The sequence below is a fragment of the Panthera pardus genome, unplaced genomic scaffold (assembly GCF_024362965.1).
Source record: "Panthera pardus isolate Hobbes unplaced genomic scaffold, ASM2436296v1 HiC_scaffold_2, whole genome shotgun sequence".
NCBI classification, from domain to species: domain Eukaryota; kingdom Metazoa; phylum Chordata; class Mammalia; order Carnivora; family Felidae; genus Panthera; species Panthera pardus.
Genome location: NW_026526765.1, coordinates 125,755,434 through 125,780,601, shown reverse-complemented (window position 1 = coordinate 125,780,601; position 25,168 = coordinate 125,755,434). Strand labels below are relative to the sequence as shown.

Genomic DNA, 25,168 nt, shown 5'->3' with positions numbered 1-25,168 from the left:
AATGTTAAACCCAAAGCAACAAGGATGACAGTAATGAAGATTGAAACAGAAACAGATTAAATGGCAAATCAAAACACACTATAGGAAGTGATTCATTAAACATAGTGGAGGGTCTTTGTGTTCCGGTCACTGTGCTAGGTATAGCTAATAACATGTCTGTCTCATCTCCTTGACTGTGGGTTCCTTACAGGAAAGAGTTTGAGTGAAGTGCCTTTGTGGTCTCTACAGTGCTTGGTGGGTAGCACTCAATGACATTGGTTGAACGTGGCCCATGCGACTGAATAACTAGTACCATCGGCATGCCACACTTCCATCCACAACACTCAGAGGTGCCTACACTCAGTTATGGCTCTTTGGGTCATAATGGCAATAGCTAGAAACTATTGAACAGTTTCTATGTGCCAGGCTCTACTTGTCACTCAGGTTCACAGTAATTTTTCAAAAGGTAGGAGTTATCAGCCCTTTTATAAAGGAGGAAGCTGAACGTTGAGTTACTGTAGGGCATACATAATAATGTACTTTTGAGATGAGTTTTGAACTGAAGCCTGCAGGACTCCTCCCACCACACCCTGGTGCACTAAAGTAAAGCCTCACTTGCACTTGGAAAGACTGTTTTGTGAAAACACTGTAATAAGGAATTCATGTCCCCAATGTGTTGAATTAAATGACCTCTGAAAACAGCTGACCAGGTAGGCACAGCTGTCCAAGAGGGATGCCTGGGAATGTCCTTTTACAGCAGCTGCTGTCTTTCATGGACAGTGAGCTTTCAGATCTCAATGCTGAGAGCTATGTAAGACCTTCTCAAATTGATTTTTTTTCCCTAGAATGGCTCTTGTACCCTTTAGAAACCCAAGCTTATTTTTTGATTGAACTAGACTCTAGTAATTCCAGACTAAATGGATTTCAGAAGATCTGAAAGGCTGAACTATTTGAAAAATATGCAGCCTACATGTGGCCACAGAGGGAATCTTCCTCTTAAGCCAACTGCACTCCAAATATTGAAATGTCATTTTCACAGCTAATACAGTTTTTCCAGATGGATTATTTTTCAGGATTGGTTGACATTAGCAGAAATATAACTTCTTGTTATTAAAAAAAACACATTTCTTTGGGTTTGAAATGAACAGGTTTTAGGAAGAATATTCTGTGAGTGGAAATGTGAATTAAAATATCTCCAATGTAATTTTTCCCTGATGTAGTTTTCCCCAGGGATGTTATCAGCAATGCACTGAGATTCTGTTGAATAAGGAAAGGAGCTACCTTATAATGCTTAATAATCTCCCCAGGGTTAATCCCATAAGGGACAGTCAGTACATTCATTTTGGCCACAGTATATGACAGTCATCTGAAGTAAGCAACCTTTCTACACAGAAGGCAAATTTGATAGCTAATTCTGGATTTTATCTTAGTGAGCTCTCATATTGTGGGGCTCTACAATCTAATTATCAAGTGTCCATGTTGCAAAGTTTCATTTTTAACTTCTTAATCGAGGCATGTCAAGTATATGGTTAGGTGTATAAATCTTCAGTGGGCAACTCAATAAATACTTACAAAATGAATATATCTGTGGAGCCACCATCGAGATCAAGATGTAGAACATTCCCAGCACCCCTGAAATCAGCTTCCTTGTGCTCATTTTTAGCCAACCACCTCTTCAGAGGTCACCATATTCTAACTTCTATTACTAGATATTTATTTTGCAATTACTTGAGCTTTGTAACCATGGAGCCAGGCAGTATATACTCTTTTGTTTCTGGTTTCTTTTGTTCAGTATCATTTCTGTGAGGTTCATCCCCGTTGCAAGTAGTGGTTCACCCTTTTCTGTTCTGTGTACTATTCCATCATACCACATGTCCTTTTAAGGATCGTTGCCAAACGACCATAAATTCACTTAATGTGGTATGCAAAGAACCTGTGTATCACTGCAAGAAGAAGGTAACTTAAATAGAAAATATCATATGATCCGATACCCTCCTATCCAGAGAGAACTGCCATCATCTATCCAGAAAATGCTCATCTCACATAGGTGGACAGTCAGCCCTTTGTAGGGTCCAGGCAATGTCACGCATCAAACAGCTGCCTGCACAATGGTTTGCAGAATTTGGGGCTTCCTAATAGGAGGTGGTACTGTTAATTGATGAGCATGGAAGAAAATATTACCTGTCTGATTCAAAATCAGTAAATCCTATTTAATAATATAAATACCATGGACATTTTCAAGAAGAGGGAGTTACTGGGGACAGTGCACCTGGGACAAGCATTGATGATACTGAAGCCTGAATCACGATGGCACTCAGTACAGAGAGCTACATGACGCGTGTAAGGACTATGGAGAAAGAAGCTCTACAAGGCAGTGCTCACCACAGACACAAGAGAGAGGTACAGAGTAAGACAGGCGAGGAGCTTTCATGGAATAGAACCTGAGACTAAGGGTGATTTTATGTAGAAATACAATAGTGCTGAGTATCTAAGACATATCACAGTCACAGGAGGGTGGAGGTGAATAGAGAAAGAGGAGCATAGATCATCTTCTAGCATTTAGGGCTGTTTTACGATCTTGTGGGGGGTGGTGAGACATGCTGGGGTCAATTCAGCATAAAGTATTCAAAGGTCCAGCCCTTAGTGCATGGCCAACCATCCAAATTGTCATGATAACTAGAAGCAGGGGGGCATTTGATAGACTAGTAAGAAAGGAGAACGTTAGAGGATTCATGCATTATGAAAGGAAGAGCATGAGGCAATAGCATGATGTTGTTTACTCAAGCCTTTCATCCCAATATTATCAATAAAATAAATGTTTATCGATAAAATACTGTTTATTGTTCATTCATTCATTCATTCATTCAGCTGCTTTTGTTGAGCTCCTATCACATGCCAGGATATGGGAAGAGACTGCCAGGTAACCATTGCCCATTGTCAATAGCAGCACCCAAATCAACATCTTAGCCGTTTTCCAAGGACATTTTATCCCACGGGTGTTTTTCTGCCTCTACTTTCAAGTCTGTGTCTACATTCACAGTGTTCTTTTTGCCTTTGACATTTGCACTTCTTGACTCAATGCTTTAGTAACTCTCCATGCCCTTTACATATCCTGCAGCTAATAACTATGCTGCTGTCTTAGGAACAAAAATGAATCTGGAGTTGGGAACTCCTGGAGAACTATGAACCAAAAGCTCCTATATCCTGACTCTGCGTTTTTTGAGCATGGTTTATAAAGGAACGGCCTTGGGGTTTGCTTAAGTGTTGAGGGAGGAGGAAAGGAGGCATCCGCCTGAACACTGGGGTGTCTGTAATGAAACCCTTTGCTATCAGAGACCCCTATTACAAGAGAGGAGTTTGGTTTTCTCAGATGGCCTGAGAAACTTTTACCTATTCTTTGGGTTGCCTGATGCCATTAAGAGGCCTAATTCTGGGGCTGCATTAGGCTCCTTATGCATGAGAACGAGGATCCGAGGAGGAGAACAGTAGAGAAAATGGATCAAGAAAACAAATCTGTAAGGAAAGTATTTGACCCTAGCTGAGGTTACGGTATTATGGCATGCCTCCTGTTTGTTGAGCACTTACTATCAGACCCCATGCTCCTCCCAAGCATGCACTATCTCAGTTAAGCTTCCTGACAGTCCCACGGGCACTTACTGTTAATTTTATCGTATTAAAGAAGAGGAGACTGAAGATCAGGTACTTTCTCTAGATCACAGAGCTGGTAAGCAGCAGGTCTGGGATTTGAACTGTGGCCCAAGTGACCCCAGAAGCTGTGATTTTAACCAGGTGGCATGCTGCCCCTCCCCACCCCCCCCCCCCGGTTGAGACAAAGGAAGAGGTAAACGATAGAGTGGTTTTCACTGGGAGATGAAGATGCTCAGAAGCAGGGGTACCTGCAGGTCCAGAGATGGAGAAACGAAGGGACACATCCTCAGCTTTTATGAGACCAAGTTCTCCACCAACCTGAGAATGCCCCAGTGCACTGGTAGCTCTATACTTGGGGCATATCGCTGCTAAACCTGGATATGTCCTCAGAAGGGGACATGGTTGGAGCCAGTTGTCAAAGGTGTGAAGTTCTTCTTTACGATTCCTCAGAAGGACCCCTGATTTTCTCCTGTTTACTCATCAACTGTTCTGAAGCTAAACAAAGACCTTCCTTCACTACTGGAAAAGCTCATGAACCTTCCAGGAGCTCCCTCACTTGAGACGTCTCATCTGCCGCTCACCATACTGCTGTGAATTACGGACTACCATGTAATCACTCTGTTTTCACAGACAAGGAGCTTGAGCCACAGGACACCCCTTAGAAGCTGGACGGCTGGCTGGCTCCCTGCCCCATCCCAGTCCCTCTAGGCTGCCTCCCTGCCCCATCCCAGTCCCTCTAGGCTGGCTCCCTGCCACATCCCAGTCCCTCTAGGCTGCCTCCCTGCCCCATCCCAGTCCCTCTAGGCTGCCTCCCTGCCCCATCCCAGTCCCTCTAGGCTGCCTCCCTGCCCCATCCCAGTCCCTCTAGGCTGCCTCCCTGCCTCATCCCAGTCCCTCTAGGCTGCCTCCCTGCCCCATCCCAGTCCCTCTAGGCTGGCTCCCTGCCCCATCCCAGTCCCTCTAGGCTGCCTCCCTGCCCCATCCCAATCCCTCTAGTCTGGCTTGCTTGTTTGAGCTTCCTTCTGTGTAACCCTAGACCAAAGAGCCAGAGCCAATTCCTGTCTGAATGTAAATCAAATTCCAGAAGGTTCACAGGATTTTTTTATTCTTTCCTTTTCTTGGTTTCTTTCTCTTCTCCTCCTTCACCCTTCTCTCCTCCTCTTTCTCTCTCTCTCTCTCTCTCTCTCTCTCTCTCTCTTTTTTTTTTTTTTTGTTCTTAAGGAAACAAATGTATGTATTCAGTCACTGGAGTCCTTCCTCCTCTAGAGCCAGCTCCACAGCTGTTTCTGGGAGTTGAGTGAGCGGCAGCTCTCCTTGCCCCACTGAAGCCTCTGGGACGGACAGGGCTGTGGGGAGCCCCCTCAGTGATTCTAGAATCGTAAAGAAGAACTTCACACCTTTGACAACTGGCTCCAACCATGTGAGTTGGGCTCCAGGTACGTCCTATCTCCTCATAAGCACGAATTCGTTATTATGCAGGTGTTATGCTGTGTGCCAGGGATTTATAGTTAGGGTCTGTTCTTATCTTCACGGAGATCATAGCTAAGGTGAGTGAGGTGTATGTGAGGGATAAACATGTTAACAAACTACCCATAATACATTACAATTCAGCATGAAACGAGCAGCGCCTGGGTGGCTCACTTGGTTAAGCGTCTGGCTCTTGGTTTCTGCTCAGACCTCACGGTTTCGTGGGTTTGAGCTTCGCATCAGGGTTCTGTGCTGCCACTGTGGAGCCTGCTTGGGACTGTCTCTCTCCCTCTCTCTCTCTCTCTCTGCCCCTCCTCCGCTCACGCTGTTTCTGTCTCTCTCGAAATAAATAAACTTAAAGGCATGAAACCACCTGCATAAATAATGGGCTGCAGAATTGATGAGGAAGAAGGAGTCAGTTGTACTTTTGGGTAAAGAGAAGGAGTGAGGCTGGTTGGAAGTGGGCTTTGGGACATGAGGAGCGTTTGTATCAGGCATCATAAACAAACTGAGAAAACGTAAAAATAGTTTGCAACCAATAACTCCACAGAGGATTCTGTGGCTTTCATTGCTTCCTGAAAGCATTATTCATTTACGTGTTGATTCAGTAAACATTTGCTGCCTGGGCCAGGCCCTGGCTAGTCCCTGAGGATGCAGGAATGAGCAAGAGCGTCCATCTCCCTGCCCTGTGGAGGATGAAAGTCTCACGGAGAGGGACAAAATCCAATCGACTCCTTACCCAGTGATTTATTTGCTAACAGTCATGAGAGGTACAAGTTGAAGGGTGCCTCGAAAGGGGCCTGAACTTGTCTCTAGGAAGTGAGAGGCCGTTAGGATAGGCTCTTTTAAGGAAGGGGTGTTTAAGTTGGGATGCAGAAGATGATTAGGATTTAGTTAAGGGAACAGGATAAGCATCCCTGACATAGGGAGTTGTTACGGGCTGAATTGTGTACCCCTGAAATTCCTTTGTTGAAGGCTTAACCCCCCAGTACCTCAGAATGTGGCTGCATTTGGACATAGGGCCTCTATAGGAGTGATTAGGTTAAAATGAAGAAGCTGTTAGAGTGAGCGCTGATTTCATTTGACTGGTGTCATCACGAGAGAAAATTAGGATACACGGAAAGATAGCAGGCTTGCAGGTGCACAGAGGGAAGACCATGTGACCACACAGCAAGAAGAGGGCCATTTGCAAGCCAAGGAGAGGCCTAGAAGGAAATAAACTCTGCTCACACCTTCATCTTGGACTTCTAGCCTCCAGAACTGCGAGACAACACATTTCTGTTGTTTAAGCCACCCAGTGTGTGGTATTTTGTTATGGCAGTCCTAACAAGTACACAGTGGCATAGCGTGCTGAGACCCTTGGGTATGGAGGCACTATTGCAGTAGGGTCCCCTATCTAAGGAAAGAAAAAAATAACCTCCAGGCAACCTTGCTCTTCGCTTACTCGACAACATCCCTCACGACTTGTACCATGAGACCACTTAATCAGACTACATGTTTGGGTGTTACCATATATGGGAGACAAAGAAGTAAAAAAAATACATTAAAAAACTAGGCCACGTGGCGTTCGGGGCTCAGTTCTTCGGCTAAGAACCCAACGGAGCGGTGTCGGCAGGATTGAAGTTGCTTCCTGGAAAGAAAAGCCTCCGTGTCATGACTCTCTGTGGCAGAATCCTGCTACGCTATGGTTGCGTACTGGAGAGGTGGCAGGTGTGGCTGGTGACATTCTTGCTGTTTGACCCGGTTAAGTCTATCCCCTGTCCCTGGAAGTAGGTGTTCTCTCCCGGAAGACAAAGGTCCTGGGCTGATGGACATCCTTGAGGTTCCTCCTGTGTCTATGATGCTGTATGTTCAATGCATTGAACCTTTAGAATCCCAGAGCACTAGGGAGTAAATGGACAAAGTGATTATTTGCAAATAATTCAAAAAAGCTCACAACACTTTGAAAAAATTATTTTTTGCCCCCCTAGTTTAAATGTATAATTGACAAATAAAAATAAATACATTTAAAGTGTGCAGTATGATGATTTGAATATACATATACTTTGTGAAATGATTACCACAGTCAGGTTAATGATTATAGCCATCATCTCACATAATTACATTTTGTGTGTGTGTTAAAAACGCTTAAGATGGGGCACCTGGGTGGTTGAGTGTCCAACTTTAGCTCAAGTCAAGATTTCATGGTTTGTTAGTTTGAGCCCTACATTGGGCTCTGTGCTGCTGACAGCTCAGCGCTGGAGCTGCCTTCAGATTCTGTGTCTCTTTCTCTCTGCCCTCCCCCACTCATGCTCTGTCTCTCAAAATAAAAATAGGGACGCCTGGGTGGCTCAGTCAGCTAAGCGTCTGACTTTGGCTCAGGTCATGATCTCAGTTTTGTGGGTTCGAGCCCCGCATTGGGCTCTGTGCTGACAGCTTAAAGCCTGGAGCCTGCTTCGAATTCTCCCTCTCTCTCTGTTCCTCCCTGCTCATGCTCTGTCTCTCTCTTTCTCTCTCTCTCTCTCCTTCAAAAATAAATAAAAACATTAATAAAAAAATAAAAATAAACATTAAAAAATTTTTTTAAATACAAAAAATAAATACAAACACTGAAGATCTACTGTCTTAGCAAATTACGCTATTATTAACCATAGTTACCATGCTGTACATTATTTTCCAGAACTTACTCATTTTATAACTGAAGGCTTGTATCCATTCACCAAAATCTCTCCATTTTCCCCAACCTGCAACCCCTGGTATTGTTCTATTCTCTACTCTCTGTGAACTTGGCATTTCTTTTCCTTTGTTTTTACACATGTAAGTGAGATCATGCAATATTTGTTTTTCTCTGTCTGGCTTATTTCATTTAGCATAATGTCCTCTAAAGCTCATCTATTTTTTTGCAAGTGCCGATCATGGCTAAAAAATATTCCGTCATATATATCTATATAGATATATATATATGTATATATGTACACATATATGATGTAATACTGTTCACCATACACACACACACACACACACACACACACACACACACACACACATATATCAGTATATATAGGCAATCTATATGTATGAGAGTATATGTATGCCACATCTTCTTTATCCATTCACCCATCTATAGACACTTAAGGTTTTTTCCATATCTTGGCTATTGTGAATAATGTTGCAGTGAAATTGGAGTGCACATATCTCTTTGAGATACTGTTTTACATTTTCTTTAGAAATACACCCAGAAGTGGAATTGGTAGTTCTGTTTTTAATTTTTTGAGGAAGCTCCATATTGTTTTCCAGAAAGGGTGAACCAATTTACTTTCATATCAACATTGCAAAAGGTTTCCCTTTTTTCCACCTCCTTGCAAAGATTTATCTCTTGTCTTTTTCCTAAAAGCCATCCTAAGGTGTATGAGCTGTTAGCTCCTGGGGGTTTTGATTTGCATTTCCCTGGTGATTAGTGATGTTGAGCACCTTTTATGTACCTATTGGCCATTTGTATGTCTTTTTTTTAATGTTTATTTATTTTGACAGAGAGAGAAAGCACATGAGTGGGGAAGGAGCAGAGAGAGGGCAAAGAGGTGAGAATCCCAAGCAGGTTCCCTGCTGTCAGTGCAGAGCCCAACATGGGGCCCGATCCCATGAACCGTGAGATCATGACCTGAGTCAAAATCAAGAGTCAGATGCATAAGTGACTGAGCCACTCAGGCACCCCCATTTGTATGTCATCTTTGGAAATATGTCTTTTCAGTCTTTTGCTGATTTTTAATTAGATTATTTGTATGTTGCTACTGAGTTGTATAGGTTTGTTTTATCTTTTGCATATTAGCCCATCATGAGATATATGGTTTGTAGATTTTTTTTTTCCTAATCCATAATTAGCCTTTTCATTTTATTGATTATTTCCTTTGCCATTCATGAGAATTTTAGTTTGATGTAGTCCCACCTCATTTTTCCTTTGGTTTCATGTGCCTTTGGTGTGATATCCAAAAAGTCACTGCCAAGATTAAAGTCCAAGGAGCATTTTTCCCGATGTTTTCTTCTAAGAGTTTTTAATTTCAGGTCTTATATTTAAATCTTTAATCCATTTAAATTAATTTTTGTGAGAGGTATAAGATAGGGGTCCAATTTCATTTTTTTCGCATGTGGATATCCAGGTTTTCTTGGCACCACCTGTTGAAGAGACTGTCCTTTCTCTATTGTATGTTCTTTTCACCCCTATCCAAGATTAGTTCACTGTATATGTGCAGGTTTTTTCTGGGATCTCTGTTCCATCTACCTATGTGTCTGTTTTCATGCCAATAATATACCATTTTGATTGCTATATAGCTTCATAATATAGTTTGAAATTAGAAAACGTGATACCTCCAACTTTGCTTTGACAATTCAGAATCTTTTGTGGTTCCATAAAAAAAAATTTTTTTTGCTTTGTTCATTATAAGCCAATATCTTGTTTTCTTATTAAGTTTTTTATGTTAATTTCCTAGTACTGTTAACATACAGTGTTACATCAGTTTCAGTTGTATAATATAGTGACTCAGTAATTCTATGCATTACGCTGTACTCCATTATGGTAACTGTACTCTTACCTTACTCTTACTCCATCACCTATTGTACCCATCCCCCAACCCATCTCCCCTCTGGTAACTATCATTTTGTTCTCGAGAGTTAAGAGTCTGTTTCTCAGGGGCACCTGGGTGGTTTGGTCAGTTAAATGTCTGACTTCGGCTCAGGTCATGATCTCCCGGTTCATGGGTTCAAGCCCCGCATCGGGCTCTGTGCTGACAGCTGAGAGCCTGGAGCCTGCTTCAGATTCTGTGTCTCCCTCTCTCTCTGACCCTCCCCTGCTCATGCTTTTTCTCTGTCTGTCCTCTCAACAATAAATAAATGTTAAAAAAAATTAAAAAAAAAAAAAAACCAAATGCAGTGGATTTCTGTACCTTGATTTTGTATCCAGCAGCTTCACTGAATTCGTTTATCAATTCTAGGAGTTTTTTGGTGCAGTGTTTAGAGTTTTCTCTATATCATATCATGTCACCTGCAAATAGTGAAAGTTTTACTTTCTCCTTACCAATTTGGATATCCTTTATTTCTTTTTGTTGTCTGATTGCTGAGGCTAGGACTTCCAGTACTGTGTGAAATAATAGTGGTGAGAGTGTACATCCCTGTCTTGTTCTGTCCTTTGGGGGAAAAGCTCTTAGTTTTTCCCCATTAAGGATGGATGTTTGCTGTGGCTTTTCATATAAGCGCTTTATTATGTTGAGCTATGTTCTCTCTAAACCCATTTTGTTCAAGTTTTTATCATGAATGGATGTGTTGTAGTTTGTCAAATGCATTTTTCTTTTGTGTGTGCATGGTGTGTGCTTTTATGTATGCGTATTAGACTTTGTTTATTCTTTTTTACATTTTCTTTTCATTTATTTGTTTGTTTGTTTGTTTCTAATGTTACCTACAACACCCATTGCTCCTCCCAACAAGTGCTGTCCTCAATGCCCATCACCCATTTTCTCCTCTCAAATGCCTTTTTTCTAAAGGTAGTTTTTTTTTTCCTATATCTGTGAAATACCATTGGAATTTGATAGAGATTGAACTGAATCTTTATATTGCTTTGAGTAGTATGGACATTTTAACAGTGTTAATTCTTTTAGTCCATGATAATGGGAATACCTATTTATATCTTCTTCAGTTTCTTTCATTAATGTCTTAGTAGTTTTCAGTACATAGGTACCTCCTTGGTGAGAGAAAATTTATGCCTGGGTGTTTTATTGTATTTTCTATTGTTAACTTTCAAATAAAAATCAGTTATTTTGGCAGCAAAAAACAGGTTTATTTGGGAATAACAGAGACTTGTAGTTCAGGACATGCAGGCTATGACAAAACCATAGGCAAGTCTAATACAAAGGAGAGGAACATTATTTTTTGGAGAAGAAGGAGGAATTGGGAGGGTTGTTTTGAATGAAAGTCCATTTGAGAAACATAGGAGTTCAGAGTGATGGTGGGTTTCTTGTGGAGTAATTGCAGGCATGATTGATTTCTTGTAGGAGATTCAAGGTACATGTTGGAACCTGTAATTGATCATTCTTTCCTGTTGATGATTCCTCTGTTAGGGTCTGTAAGTGACAATTCTTCCTGTAACTGACATTGAGCTGTACCAGTTCCCCCTTCTAGTTTCCCACATACACTTCAGTGAGGATTCTCTTTATTTATTTTCACAGTATTAGTGTAAATTGGATTATTTTCCTAATTTCTCTTTCCAGAGAAATTCGCTGTTAGTGTATAGAATTGCAGCTGATTTGTGTATGTTGGTTTTGCATCCTGCAGCCTTACTAAATTCAACTTATTTTAGCCATTTTTTCATGGAGCCTTTAGGGTTTTCTTTACATAAGATCATGCTGTATACAGAGGTAATTTTACTTGTTTCAACCTAATTTGGATGCCTTTTACTTCTTTTTCTTACCTGCTTGCTCTATTTTGGACTTCCAGTACTATGGTGAATAGAAGTGGCAAGAGTAGTCGTCTTTGTCGTGGTGCTGATTTTAGAAGAAAAGATTTTAGCTTTTTACCATTGAGTGTGACTCTAACTGTCAGCGTTTTATATATTGCCTTTATTATGTTGCAGTACATGTGAAGTATGCATGTTCTTCTACTTATTTGTGGAGAATTTTTATCGTGGAAGGATGTTGAGTTTTATCAGACGCTTTTTCTGCATCTTATTGAGTTGATCGTAATTTTAATCATTCATTCTGTTCATGTGGTATTTTGCATTAATTGACTTTCATATTTTGAACCATCCTTGCACCCTTGGGATAAGTTGAACTTGATTATGGCGTATGATCCTTTAAATGTGCTGTTGAATTCTGTTTGTTGTACTTTGCATTTGATACTGACTTCTGTTCCCTGGCTTAGCAATCGCTTGGATGGCTTCTGGTATCCTGGATGTCATTAGTCCTGTAGAGTTGTTGATATTCTTCCCTCCAAAACTAATAATAGGTAACATGAATTGAGTTTAAAACATGTGCCAGGCACTATACAAAGTATGTTATGTCTATCCTGTCTTTTATGATGAGGATATTGAGGCACCATGAATCTATGTAACTTGCTCAAGGATCCACATTTTCATGCAAAGGAGCAGAAACTTGCATCGAGCAGCCTGTCTTTATACACCATACTTTTAACCTGTATTATATACTGCCTCTGTGCAATGATATCCCAGCAACATTGTGAGAACAAAATGAGACTCTGCGTTGTCTCATGCACATAGGAGTGCACATAAGAGGCATGTAATGTATTACTACATAAAAGGTAGAAAACAAATATTGCCTCTAACTTGCAAAGCTCTTCCATTATGCTTGATGCTCATATTCTAGCACACAATAGTCAAACAGTGACAAATATGGACGCATTGACACCCCCATGTCTAAGAAGGAAGGCCGAATGTGTGGCACTAGATTCTGAGGGGCTTAGTGGGCACAGATCTTGAAGATCTCATGGGGAACCGGCTGTTTAAGATGACCAGCGGCAGGGTCTCCTGGCTTCACACACCTTTAGGAGGTCATTTCCTGGTCTTGCCTAGATCCTATAAGCATAGGCCTAACCTCTTTCTCTGCAGACTGGTTTCCTAATTTGTGCTTGACTTGGGCAGCCTGCTCAGATGCCCCCCCACCCCACCCAAATTTCCAATCACCTTTCCACCCTTTTAAACTCTACTATGGGTAGAGAGATAAGTGGAGTTAAGCTCTTCTCCAATGATACCAGATAAAGTGGCAAGGTATCTAGGGAAATTACGCAAATGGAATAGTGGTGCAAGAGATACTTTGCACCGTGTGCCTTTTTCACTCGTTTGGCTCTATATCCTGTGAATGTATTATTTATTCCCACAAAATGAGATCCAGAACTAATGCATAAATAAACAAATACATAAATCATGTTCCCTAGGTGATTTTGCTGCCTAGCCAGGTTTGAGAATCACTGCATTAACTCATCACAAGGGACGGAAACAAACTCAAAGTGCTTAGCCCATTTATCAGCCTTCTAGTGAAGTCATCCGCCTGGCACCCCCAGTGCTTACTAGAGAGCCCAGGGGAGGGTGCTCAACAAGCATTTGTTGAGTTTAAATCAATCCTTACCTTTTCTCTACAACAGACTGAGATGAGCTTGGTCTGTTGACTTCTGTATCTTTACATACCACCTGCAGACTAATGGCCACATTATCACATCTTGTGTGAAAGCCTCCAGTTTCCAAATGCATATCCCTGAAATGTATTTCACTGGGGCTCCTTGTCTGATCCTGTTCTTTCAAAATTATACATTGTGCTCTTTTTGAGATTAATTTGGAAAGGGCCTTGGGCCAAAAGTTAGAACTCTATGAATACAGGGACTAGTGGGAGTTTAGGGAAGTATTTATGGAGGAGGGCACAACTTGACCAGGACTATGAGAATGATTCAAATTTTCATTGTCCAGTGCAACCACAGGAAAGATAGACCTGGAGCTAAGAGACTTCAGGTGGGGGGGGGGGGGGGTACAGGAGCAGGAATTATAGCATCAGGAAGAGCCTCAAGTGGGAAAGTATGTTTGGGAGCACTTAGCTATAGGAAAGGACACCAGGAGATGCAGGCTGGAGAGAGGGAGGGGCCAGCTCATAACAAACAATCCCAAGGTATTGGGCTTGATGTGCATACACAGGAAATTATCATTACTATAGTATTCGTATTAGTAAGACCTTCTTGGGGAGATGAGACAGATCCTGGCCTTGGAGCTAAATTTAGGGCTGTGGTTTTAAACAAGAAATGTGTCCCAAAGTTTGCTGCAGAAGCAGACCAGTTCAAGTGAAACCATGCTCTCCAGGAAAAGAATGTGTTCTCGGGGTAGATTGAGCCAGGTTTTGATGTTTGATGAACCTGCTGAGAATAATGAGGAGAGAGGTAGTGAGTGGGCAGAATAAGGAGATAATCATTCGTTAAAGAATAAAGTGTGGAAGCAGAGAAATAACATTTCTCTTCTCAGCATAATGGGGAAAGAACAAGGTGGGTGACGATAAAGGTGGTCCAGGGTGAATGGAGGATGCAAGTGACAGAAATCAATTCCTGACAACAGTGTTTCCGTTCTCAGCTCAGAGGCAGAGCCAACCTGGACTTTTGCTCCATATCCTCCATTCAGTGAATCCCTCTCCTGTTCCCTAAAGCGTTTCTCACAGAACCATTGTTGGAAAGGGTGGGAGGTGCTCTTCCACCCCCATGTGAAGGCTGCCAGGCAGCCAGCTTGCCCTGCGTCTGCCTGCCTCCCCACAGATGGCAAGGGACCCCAGACAACGTGAAAGACGCCCCGTCAATGGAAAATGGAGCAAAAGAAAGCACCCCCTATATGAGCCCTGTTTGCCCACAAGTGTTTTGAGGGAGGAAATAGGAAGGGAATTATGCAAAAGTATCTTCTCTCAGAAAGTCAGTGTCATTCCTCCAGAACAGCAGAGAAACCTGTGGAGTATGGCTCACACTTACAGATTCCACCCCCATGCTGGATAGTTGTTTGTTTTTGCAGACTAAGAAGGCCTAAAAGGTGGGAGTTAACTCTTGATGGAACGGGATGCAAAATGTCTCTCGCCTAGTCGGTTTCAGGTCTTACAAAGCAAGGCAGATTCCTTAACGGGATTATATTTTCCTGTCTGTCGTTTTTTCTGTTTTTTTTTTTTTCCCAATATATGAAATTTATTGTCATATTGGTTTCCATACAACACCCAGTGCTCATCCCAAAAGGTGCCCTCCTCAATACCCATCACCCACCCTACCCTCCCTCCCACCCCCCATCAACCCTCAGTTTATTCTCAGTTTTTAACAGCCTCTTATGCTTTGGCTCTCTCCCACTCTAACCTCTTTTTTTTTTCCTTCCCCTCCCCCATGGGTTTCTGTTAAGTTTCTCAGGATCCACATAAGAGTGAAACCATATGGTATCTGTCTTTCTCTGTATGGCTTATTTCACTTAGCATCACACTCTCCCGTTCCATCCACGTTGCTACAAAAAGGCCATATTTCATTCCTTCTCATTGCCACGTAGTATTCCATTGTGTATATAAACCACAATATCTTTATCCATTCATCAGTTGATGGACATTTAGGCTCTTTCCATACTTTGGGTATTGTTGAAAGTGCTGCTATAAACATTGGGGTACAAGTGCTCCTATGCATCAGTACTCCTGTATCCCTTGGGTAAATTCCTAGCAGTGCTATTGCTGGGTCATAGGGTAGGTCTATTTTTAATTTTCTGAGGAACCTCCACACTGCTTTCCAGAGCGGCTGCACCAATTTGCATTCCCACCAACAGTGCAAGAGGGTTCCCGTTTCTCCACATCCTCTCCAGCATCTATAGTCTCCTGATTTGTTCATTTTGGCCACTCTGACTGGCGTGAGGTGATATCTGAGTGTGGTTTTGATTTGTATTTCCCTGATAAGGAGCGACGTTGAACATCTTTTCATGTGCCTGTTGGCCATCCGGATGTCTTCTTTAGAGAAATGTCTATTCATGTTTTCTGCCCATTTCTTCACCGGGTTATTTGTTTTTCGGGTGTGGAGTTTGGTGAGCTCTTTATAGATTTTGGATACTAGCCCTTTGTCCGATATGTCATTCGCAAATATCTTTTCCCATTCCGTTGGTTGCCTTTTAGTTTTGTTGGTTGTTTCCTTTGCTGTGCAGAAGTTTTTTATCTTCATAAGGTCCCAGTAATTCATTTTTGCTTTTAATTCCCTTGCCTTTGGGGATGTGTCGAGTAAGAGATTGCTACGGCTGAGGTCAGAGAGGTCCTTTCCTGCTTTCTCCTCTAGGGCTTTGATGGTTTCCTGTCTCACATTCAGGTCCTTTATCCATTTTGAGTTTATTTTTGTGAATGGTGTGAGAAAGTGGTCTAGTTTCAACCTTCTGCATGTTGCTGTCCAGTTCTCCCAGCACCATTTGTTAAAGAGACTGTCTTTTTTCCATTGGATGTTCTTTCCTGCTTTGTCAAAGATGAGTTGGCCATATGTTTGTGGGTCTAGTTCTGGGGTTTCTATTCTATTCCATTGGTCTATGTGTCTGTTTTTGTGCCAATACCATGCTGTCTTGATGATGACAGCTTTGTAGTAGAGGCTAAAGTCTGGGATTGTGATGCCTCCTGCTTTGGTCTTCTTCAAAATTGCTTTGGCTATTCAGGGCCTTTTGTGGTTCCATATGAATTTTAGGATTGCTTGTTCTAGTTTCGAGAAGAATGCTGGTGCAATTTTGATTGGGATTGCACTGAATGTGTACATAGCTTTGGGTAGTATTGACATTTTGACAATATTTATTCTTCCAATCCATGAGCAGGGAATGTCTTTCCATTTCTTTATATCTTCTTCAATTTCCTTCATAAGCTTTCTATAGTTTTCAGCATACAGATCTTTTACATCTTTGGTTAGATTTATTCCTAGGTATTTTATGCTTCTTGGTGCAATTGTGAATGGGATCAGTTTCTTTATTTGTCTTTCTGTTGCTTCATTGTTAGTGTATAAGAATGCAACGGATTTCTGTACATTGATTTTGTATCCTGCGACTTTGCTGAATTCATGTATCAGTTCTAGCAGACTTTTGGTGGAGTCTATCGGATTTTCCATGTATAATATCATGTCATCTGCAAAAAGCGAAAGGTTGACTTCATCTTTGCCAATTTGGATGCCTTTGATTTCCTTTTGTTGTCTGATTGCTGATGCTAGAACTTCCAACACTATATTAAACAACAGCGGTGAGAGTGGGCATCCCTGTTGTGCTCCTGATCTCAGGGAAAAAGCTCTCAGTTTTTCCCCGTTGAGGATGATGTTAGCTGTGGGCTTTTCATAAATGGCTTTTATGATCTTTAAGTATGTTCCTTCTATCCCGACTTTCTCAAGGGTTTTTATTAAGAAAGCGTGCTGGATTTTGTCAAAGGCCTTTTCTGCATCGATTGACAGGATCATATGGTTCTTCTCTTTTTTTTTATTATTGTGATGTATCACATTGATTGATTTGCGAATGTTGAACCAGCCCTGCATCCCAGGAATGAATCCCACTTGATCATGGTGAATAATTCTTTTTATATGCCGTTGAATTCGATTTGCTAGTATCTTATTGAGAATTTTTGCATCCATATTCATCACGGATATTGGCCTGTAGTTCTCTTTTTTTTTACTGGGTCTCTGTCTGGTTTAGGAACCAAAGTAATACTGGCTTCATAGAATGAGTCTGGAAGTTTTCCTTCCCTTTCTATTTCTTGGAATAGCTTGAGAAGGATAGGTATTATCTCTGCTTTAAACGTCTGGTAGAACTCCCCTGGGAAGCCATCTGGTCCTGGACTCTTATTTGTTGGGAGATTTTTGATAACCGATTCAATTTCTTCGCTGGTTATGGGTCTGTTCAAGCTTTCTATTTCCTCCTGATTGAGTTTTGGAAGAGTGTGGGTGTTTAGGAATTTGTCCATTTCTTCCAGGTTGTCCAATTTGTTGGCATATAATTTTTCATAGTATTCCCTGATAATTGCTTGTATCTCTGAGGGATTGGTTGTAATAATTCCATTTTCATTCATGATTTTATCTATTTGGGTCATCTCCCTTTTCTTTTTGAGAAGCCTGGCTAGAGGTTTGTCAATTTTGTTTATTTTTTCAAAAAACCAACTCTTCGTTTCGTTGATCTGCTCTACAGTTTTTTTAGATTCTATATTGTTTATTTCTGCTCTGACCTTTATTATTTCTCTTCTTCTGCTGGGTTTAGGCTGCCTTTGCTGTTCTGCTTCTATTTCCTTTAGGTGTGCTGTTAGATTCTGTATTTGGGATTTTTCTTGTTTCTTGAGATAGGCCTGGATTGCAATGTATTTTCCTCTCAGGACTGCCTTCGCTGCATCCCAAAGCGTTTGGATTGTTGTATTTTCATTTTCGTTTGTTTCCATATATTTTTTAATTTCTTCTCTAATTGCCTGCTTGACCCACTCATTCTTTAGTAGGGTGTTCTTTAACCTCCATGCTTTTGGAGGTTTTCCAGACTTTTTCCTGTGATTGATTTCAAGCTTCATAGCATTGTGGTCTGAAAGTATGCATGGTATAATTTCAATTCTTGTAAACTTATGAAGGGCTGTTTTGTGACTCAGTATGTGATCTATCTTGGAGAATGTTCCATGTGCACTCGAGAAGAAAGTATATTCTGTTGCTTTGGGATGCAGAGTTCTAAATAGATCTGTCAAGTCCATCTGATCCAATGTATCATTCAGGGCCCTTGTTTCTTTATTGACCGTGTGTCTAGATGATCTATCCATTTCTGTAAGTGGAGTGTTAAAGTCCCCTGCAATGACCACATTCTTATCAATAAGGTTGCTTATGTTTGTGAGTAATTGTTTTATATATTTGGGGGCTCCGGTATTTGGCGCATAGACATTTATAATTGTTAGCTCTTCCTGATGGATAGACCCTGTAATTATTATATAATGCCCTTCTTCATCTCTTGTTACAGCCTTTAATTTAAAGTCTAGTTTGTCTGATATAAATATGGCTACTCCAGCTTTCTTTTGACTTCCAGTAGCATGATAAATAGTTCTCCATCCCCTCACTCTCAATCTAAAGGTGTCCTCAGGTCTAAAATGAGTCTCTTGTAGACAGCAAATAGATGGGTCTTGTTTTTTTATCCATTCTGATACCCTATGTCTTTTGGTTGGCACATTTAATCCATTTACATTCAGTGTTATTATAGAAAGATACGGGTTTAGAGTCATTGTGATGTCTGTATGTTTTATGCTTGTAGTGATGTCTCTGGTACTTTGTCTCACAGGATCCCCCTTAGGATCTCTTGTAGGGCTGGTTTAGTGGTGACAAATTCCTTCAGTTTTTGTTTGTTTGGGAAGACCTTTATCTCTCCTTCTATTCTAAATGACAGACTTGCTGGATAAAGGATTCTCGGCTGCATATTTTTTCTGTTGAGCACACTGAAGATATCGTGCCAAGCCTTTCTGGCCTGCCAAGTTTCAAAGGAGAGATCAGTCACGAGTCTTATAGGTCTCCCTTTATATGTGAGGGCACGTTTATCCCTTGCTTTCAGAATTTTCTCTTTATCCTTGTATTTTGCCAGTTTCACTATGATATGTCGTGCAGAAGATCGATTCAAGTTACGTCTGAAGGGAGTTCTCTGTGCCTCTTGGATTTCAATGCCTTTTTCCTTCCCCAGTTCAGGGAAGTTCTCAGCTATAATTTCTTCAAGTACCCCTTCAGCACCTTTCCCTCTCTCTTCCTCCTCTGGGATACCAATTATGCGTATATTATTTCTTTTTAGTGTATCACTTAGTTCTCTAATTTTCCCCTCATACTCCTGGATTTTTTTATCTCTCTTTTTCTCAGCTTCCTCTTTTTCCATAACTTTATCTTCTAGTTCACCTATTCTCTCCTCTGCCTCTTCAAGCCGAGCCGTCGTGGTTTCCATTTTGTTTTGCATTTCATTTAAAGCGTTTTTCAACTCCTCGTGACTGTTCCTTAGTCCCTTGATCTCTGTGGCAAGGGATTCTCTGCTGTCCTCTATACTGTTTTCAAGACCAGCGATTAATTTTATGACTATTATTCTAAATTCACTTTCTGTTATATTATTTAAATCCTTTTTGTTCAGTTCATTAGCTGTTGTTATTTCCTGGAGGTTCTTCTGAGGGGAATTCTTCCGTTTGGTCATTTTGGATAGTCCCTGGAGTGGTGAGGACCTTCAGGGCACTTCCCCTGTGCTGTGGTATATAACTGGAGTTGGTGGGCGGGGCCGCAGTCTGACCTGATGTCTGCCCCCAGCCCACCGCTGGGGCCACAGTCAGACTGGTGTGTGCCTTCTCTTCCCCTCTCCTAGGGGCGGGATTCACTGTGGGGTGGCGTGGCCCATCTGGGCTACTTGCACACTGCCAGGCTTGTGGTGCTGGGGATCTGGCGTATTAGCTGGGGTGGGTAGGCAAGGTGCACGGGGGCAAGAGGGGCAGGCTTAGCTCGCTTCTCCTTAGGTGATCCACTTCAGGAGGGGCCCTGTGGCAGCGGGAGGGAGTCAGATCCGCTGCCGGAGGTTTGGCTCTGCAGGAGCACAGAGTTGGGTGTTTGTGCTGAGCGAGCAAGTTCCCTGGCAGGACCTGGGTCCCTTTGGGATTTTGGCTGGGGGATGGGCGAGGGAGATGGCGCTGGAGAGCGCCTTTGTTCCCCACCAAGCTGAGCTCTGCCGTCCGGGGGCTCAGCAGCTCTCCCTCCCTTTGTCCTCCAGCCTTCCCGCTTTCTGAACAGAGCTGTTAACTTATGACCTCCCAGACGCTAAGTCGCGCTTGCTGTCGGAACACAGTCCGTCCGGCCCCTCCGCTTTTGCCAGCCAGACTCGGGGGCTCTGCTTGGCCGGCGACCCGCCCCTCTGCCCCGGCTCCCTCCCACCAGTCCGTGGAGCGCGCACCGCCTCGCCGCCCTTTCTACCCTCTTCCGTGGGCCTCGCGTCTGCGCTTGGCTCTGGAGACTCCTTTCTGCTAATCCTCTGGTGGTTTTCTGGGTTATTTAGGCAGGTGTAGGTGGAATCTAAGTGATCAGCAGGACGCGCGGTGAGCCCAGCGTCCTCCTATGCCACCATCTTCCCTCGTTTTTTCTGTTTAAGTTTCCGTTAAGAGCTCTTCGCACGTGATATGGGGCTGAACGTAGAAAAGATACTCTTCAGGGACCAGTGTGGGATAGAACCCACACTTGTTAACTCTGTCTGGGCCAGTGAAATTTCCCCTTAGGCTAACATGTAAGTGGCTTTCTCAGTCTTGATCTGTAAGGGCTGTGCAATGTCAATTTGTATGGGCAAATGTCTAAGGGCACATAGACCAGAGCGTCCCTTTGCTTCTGTGGCTGAACGATCAACCTCAGCAAGGCAAGACCAGCACAAGGTTAAGGTGAGTAACGTGCCTAAGGCCAAAATTTAAGGAGGCACTCACTCTTGGGGGTCACTTAAGTTCAGGGTCAACCCTGACAGCCTCCTTAAATTTTTGTTCTCCAAATGCCTCACTCTGGTACCTGCCCAGAGCCTCAGTGTTCCATTCACAAACACTCAGACATTTCATGCCTTGATATTTTATGCAACTGCATCAACATTTATCCAGTAGATGTATTTCTAAACATTATTCACAAATTTATTCACAAATATTGAGAAGCTTCATCTCCTTCTTAGGATCTTCTACTGGCAGTGACCCAACCATGTTAACTTCGTATTTTCCTTACTGCTTCATGCAGAGAAACTTAAAAGCACTGCAGGAAGTTGACATTAAACGAATTGATAGAAGAGAAATAACCTTGGGTGATCACCTCCCAGATTCACCTGTTGCACAAGTTTGTTTTCATGTGTAATTTTCTGTACGTTGAGACCACCTGTGTTAAATTTGGATTCCTCTAATTCACTGTTGCCCAGACCAATCAAGAGGCTAAACAAAATAAGAGTGACCATCACTTTTCTTTATTGCCCACCCATCATGCGTACACTCTAGATCAAGGCTATGTGCTATATTACACTCTCTTACAATACCCAACCGATCCTGGATTCTCAGGGTTGAAATAAGTGGGGACATATTTAACTACCTGGAGAAAATTATTTTTTCATTCTATAGTTCTTGAGTCAGTATCTTGCCAAACAAGGGCATCTCTGTCAGTCTGAGTCACAGGATTCAAATCCTTTGGTTTTAACCTTTAGTGTGAACCAAGAGGTCAATTTTGGCCAGTTCAAGGCTGAATCCAAGACAGTTTTAAGACTATAGCCGACAGAAGACATCTATAAGTCACCTCCCTCTGAGTATCAGAAGTTCTGCTATCTATGTTAGTCATTGCTGAATGCTCTGGCAGTATGATAACTGAATATCTGAGAGGGATGTTACATTTCACATGGGTGGCTCTATCATCATTTCCTTTGTGACTGTTTCCACCATTGCTTTTATGTTTAAAAGGCCCTCACCTGTTTACTGTTAAAAAGCAAAATTCACCTCAGTAAATTTTGTGTATTTTATTGGCTCTATTCAATGATCCACGAATCAGGGAGCATCCAACGTAATAGAGAGAAGGGATCTCCAAATAACTGTACAAAATGAAAAACTTTTATAGGCAGAAGAGAACAGGAACAAGAAGTTATACTAGGCACAAAAGTAGGTCGGTTACTGTAAGGTTACCAACTTTCCTTTAGGAGAAGGCAGGCATCTATTAAGGGATTCCTGAATAATTCCATTTCCAGGAGAGTCAAACTGTAATTAAGTCAAGTCTCGCTTTGGTGATATGGGGCTTAGCATAAGCAACTCCACTTGACGTCTCTTGTCTTGTTTTTAACAATTCTCCCTTTCTGGTTAGACTCTTAGCCTAAGAGATGTGGTTAAAAAAAAAAAAAAAAGACTTAAGGCAATAGCTTACCAGCTCCTCCCAGCTACTGCTCGGGAGTTCTCACAATTTTTGCTGAATATCTGTGTGCTGTTCACAGGTCATGATGTCCAGTTCACATTCTCCACGTCAGTCATTCCTGTTGTTCCTTTTCTGTCTTAGAGAGATCATTTGGTTGGTAGTTCTTGTGTTCTAGATTTAGAGCTGTTTGTCTTTGGAATGTTTTTCTTTCCCCCTGGGTACATGGTTTCGTTTAGCTCAGGGAAGAAGGCCTAAAAAAATAGTTCCTGTTAGGCTCTGAATGTCTGCTTCCAATTTGGCCAATTTTTGGCCATAGAGCTACTTTAAAAAAATCCTTTCAAATATCTTGTCAGATTTCATCCAGGACAAACAGCAAATATTCTTGGCTGTATTGAACAAACACTTGGACACAAGAGGTATCTCCAAAGAGGGTGCAAGGGGTACTATCCTTGAAGATCCAGTGCCACTCCCAAAATATCCCAAAGAAAGAAAGACTTAGACATTTTATCTGAGAGCTAGTAACAGTTAGTGGGACGCTTGCTGCAGATGGAATACAACTCACATTTCTGTCCAGGCATATTTTGCAGTTCCCAACTCCCAAACCGCGACTGAGCTTCTGTATACACTCGAACTGGCAGCCTGCGTGTGGCAGGCAGGCATAAAGCCAAGCCAGGTTGTTGGGACACAAAACAAGAGAAACAAGGACATAGTTTTCCCTAGGAGACGAAGGATCAGCAACCAGCAAGTGCCCCCAAACCAAATTTATGAGTCTGGATTTGGAAAGGAAGGGACAACCTGAGATTTTACCTCCTTCTCTCTACTGGACAGTACAGAGATCCAGAATAGCTGACTCTGGTGTGAATTCTCATCCTTTGCTGGCTTCTGCCAGTTTCCCCAGGATCCCATCTGCTGTCTCCAGAGCGAGTGAGGTTGAAAGTAGGGAGTATAGCCCTGGTATCTACGAGAATTTGGCAAGGTTTACCATTAATTTTAATTTTAGTTTCCTCTTGAAGCTTTAAGGAAATAACATCTAGCAGTTTACTGGAGCATTCCTCAGGATCTCCTCAAGTATGGGACCAGCCCAGATGGTATGGGGGCTCCTCATTTGGTGGACTTTTGTTGCTGGTCTTCGAGTCTCTTCAGAGGGGAAACAAAATTCAGAGAGAGGATTAGTAGACTGAGTAGTCAGGTAAGGGAGGATGGAGGGGAGCAGTGGGAGTCACATTAGTCTTACATAGTCATGTCTTAGTTTTCCCTTGTATCTTTAATTCTCCTTAGACTTTTGGAATCTTGAGGCCTATCAGAGGCTTCTAAATTCCAATTACAATAGGTACTCTCCCCCGTTTATTTGAGTTAGTAGCCCTGGCTTTCAACTTCATTCCTTAAATGAATGATCTTGTCTAATGGGAATGTTCTCCATATTGGCCGTTTTAATTTTAGACTGTCTTTGTAAGATTCTGCCATTTTTTATAGACACGTACAGCTTCAGAGATCTGTAGGTCTGTAGATATAAGTAGGTATGGTAGAAGGTGGCACATTGGTTTCTTCGAAACTTCTAAGCCTTGGGTTTCTCAGAGCCAAATTAATGACTAAGAGGCATTAAATACAAGCAGATAGGGACAGACCAGTGGCCACAAGATCTCCATGGTACTAGCATATTTTTTTGTGGAGGAAGAATGAAACGGTAGGGCATCATCTGACAGAGCTGACACTGGGAGATCTCCAACGTAGTCAATAGGTATTTAATGGAAGGCACAGCAGGCTAATTTGAAAATGGCAGCAGAAGTGGGGAGGGGCTTTTTCTCTGTAATACCGGATAAGTGTAAGGAGTCCACAAGAGAAAGGTCTGAGGGATGCTCAGTAGTCTGGCCCCTGTGAATTCTCCACACCAATGAGCCAGAGCTCCTGCCAGGACGCAGTCCCACCTAGAGGAATAACTGCTCAGAGAAGCAAACCAAACAGAACAGAGACAAAGGGACAAAGAAGGGCAAAAGAGGGGATGGGAATAGCCAGGAAATCAGAGGAAGCGGGCTGCCCTACTTTGGAACATTGTAAAACAACAGGAGAGGGACCTTTGAGAAGTTATAAAAGCTATCCTGAACCACGCCTCATTCTAAAAGTTCAAGGAACCAATTTCAGCACAAAAATCAGCAATAGGCAAGTATGAAAGTCAAATCCATACCAAGTTATTGTAAGAAAAAGCAAAATAAGGAGCAGAATAGCATCCCTGCAGACAGTGAAAGCATGCCAGAAAGATTTGCTCTCAAAATAGATTAAAACTATGACCTACTATTTCAAAACAAACTGAAAGATTAAGAAAATGATGTAAGACATTAAAGGATAGGGCAAATCGGAATTAGAAAGAACTCAGAAATGAGGTGATAACGCTCAGGAAAGGACTCAAGATAATGTAAAAATCTGTGGTGCTTAGAGATTTTTTTTTTTTTTTTTTTTTTTTTTTTTTTACCAAATGATTAGAGTGACATAGATGTAGGAGGACCCATGAACATTATTAGATATATAGGTACTTGTAAAACTAAAACTCATTGAGAGCTAAGTTCATAATTACTACATACTGTGACCATTTACATCCGGCAGAACTCCAGTAAATGTAGCGGGTGGGCATGGCTAGAGCATGTGCCAAAATAATTTTAACGTTTCCATCGATCATATTGTACTATTGATTGTACTATTGTACATATTGATACTGTTAGTATCA

At 42.0% G+C, this 25,168-nt stretch overlaps 1 long non-coding RNA gene across 1 annotated transcript; it reads right to left on the bottom strand.

The window, feature by feature from the left end:
* Positions 1-6,611: 6,611 nt before the first annotated feature.
* LOC109250810 (uncharacterized) lies at positions 6,612-23,698 on the bottom strand. Its single transcript, XR_002073194.2, has 3 exons — positions 23,432-23,698; positions 22,462-22,700; positions 6,612-6,977 (listed from the first exon to the last, which is right to left on the bottom strand). It is a non-coding gene; the product is annotated as an uncharacterized LOC109250810 (long non-coding RNA).
* Between the last annotated feature and the right edge of the window lie 1,470 nt (positions 23,699-25,168).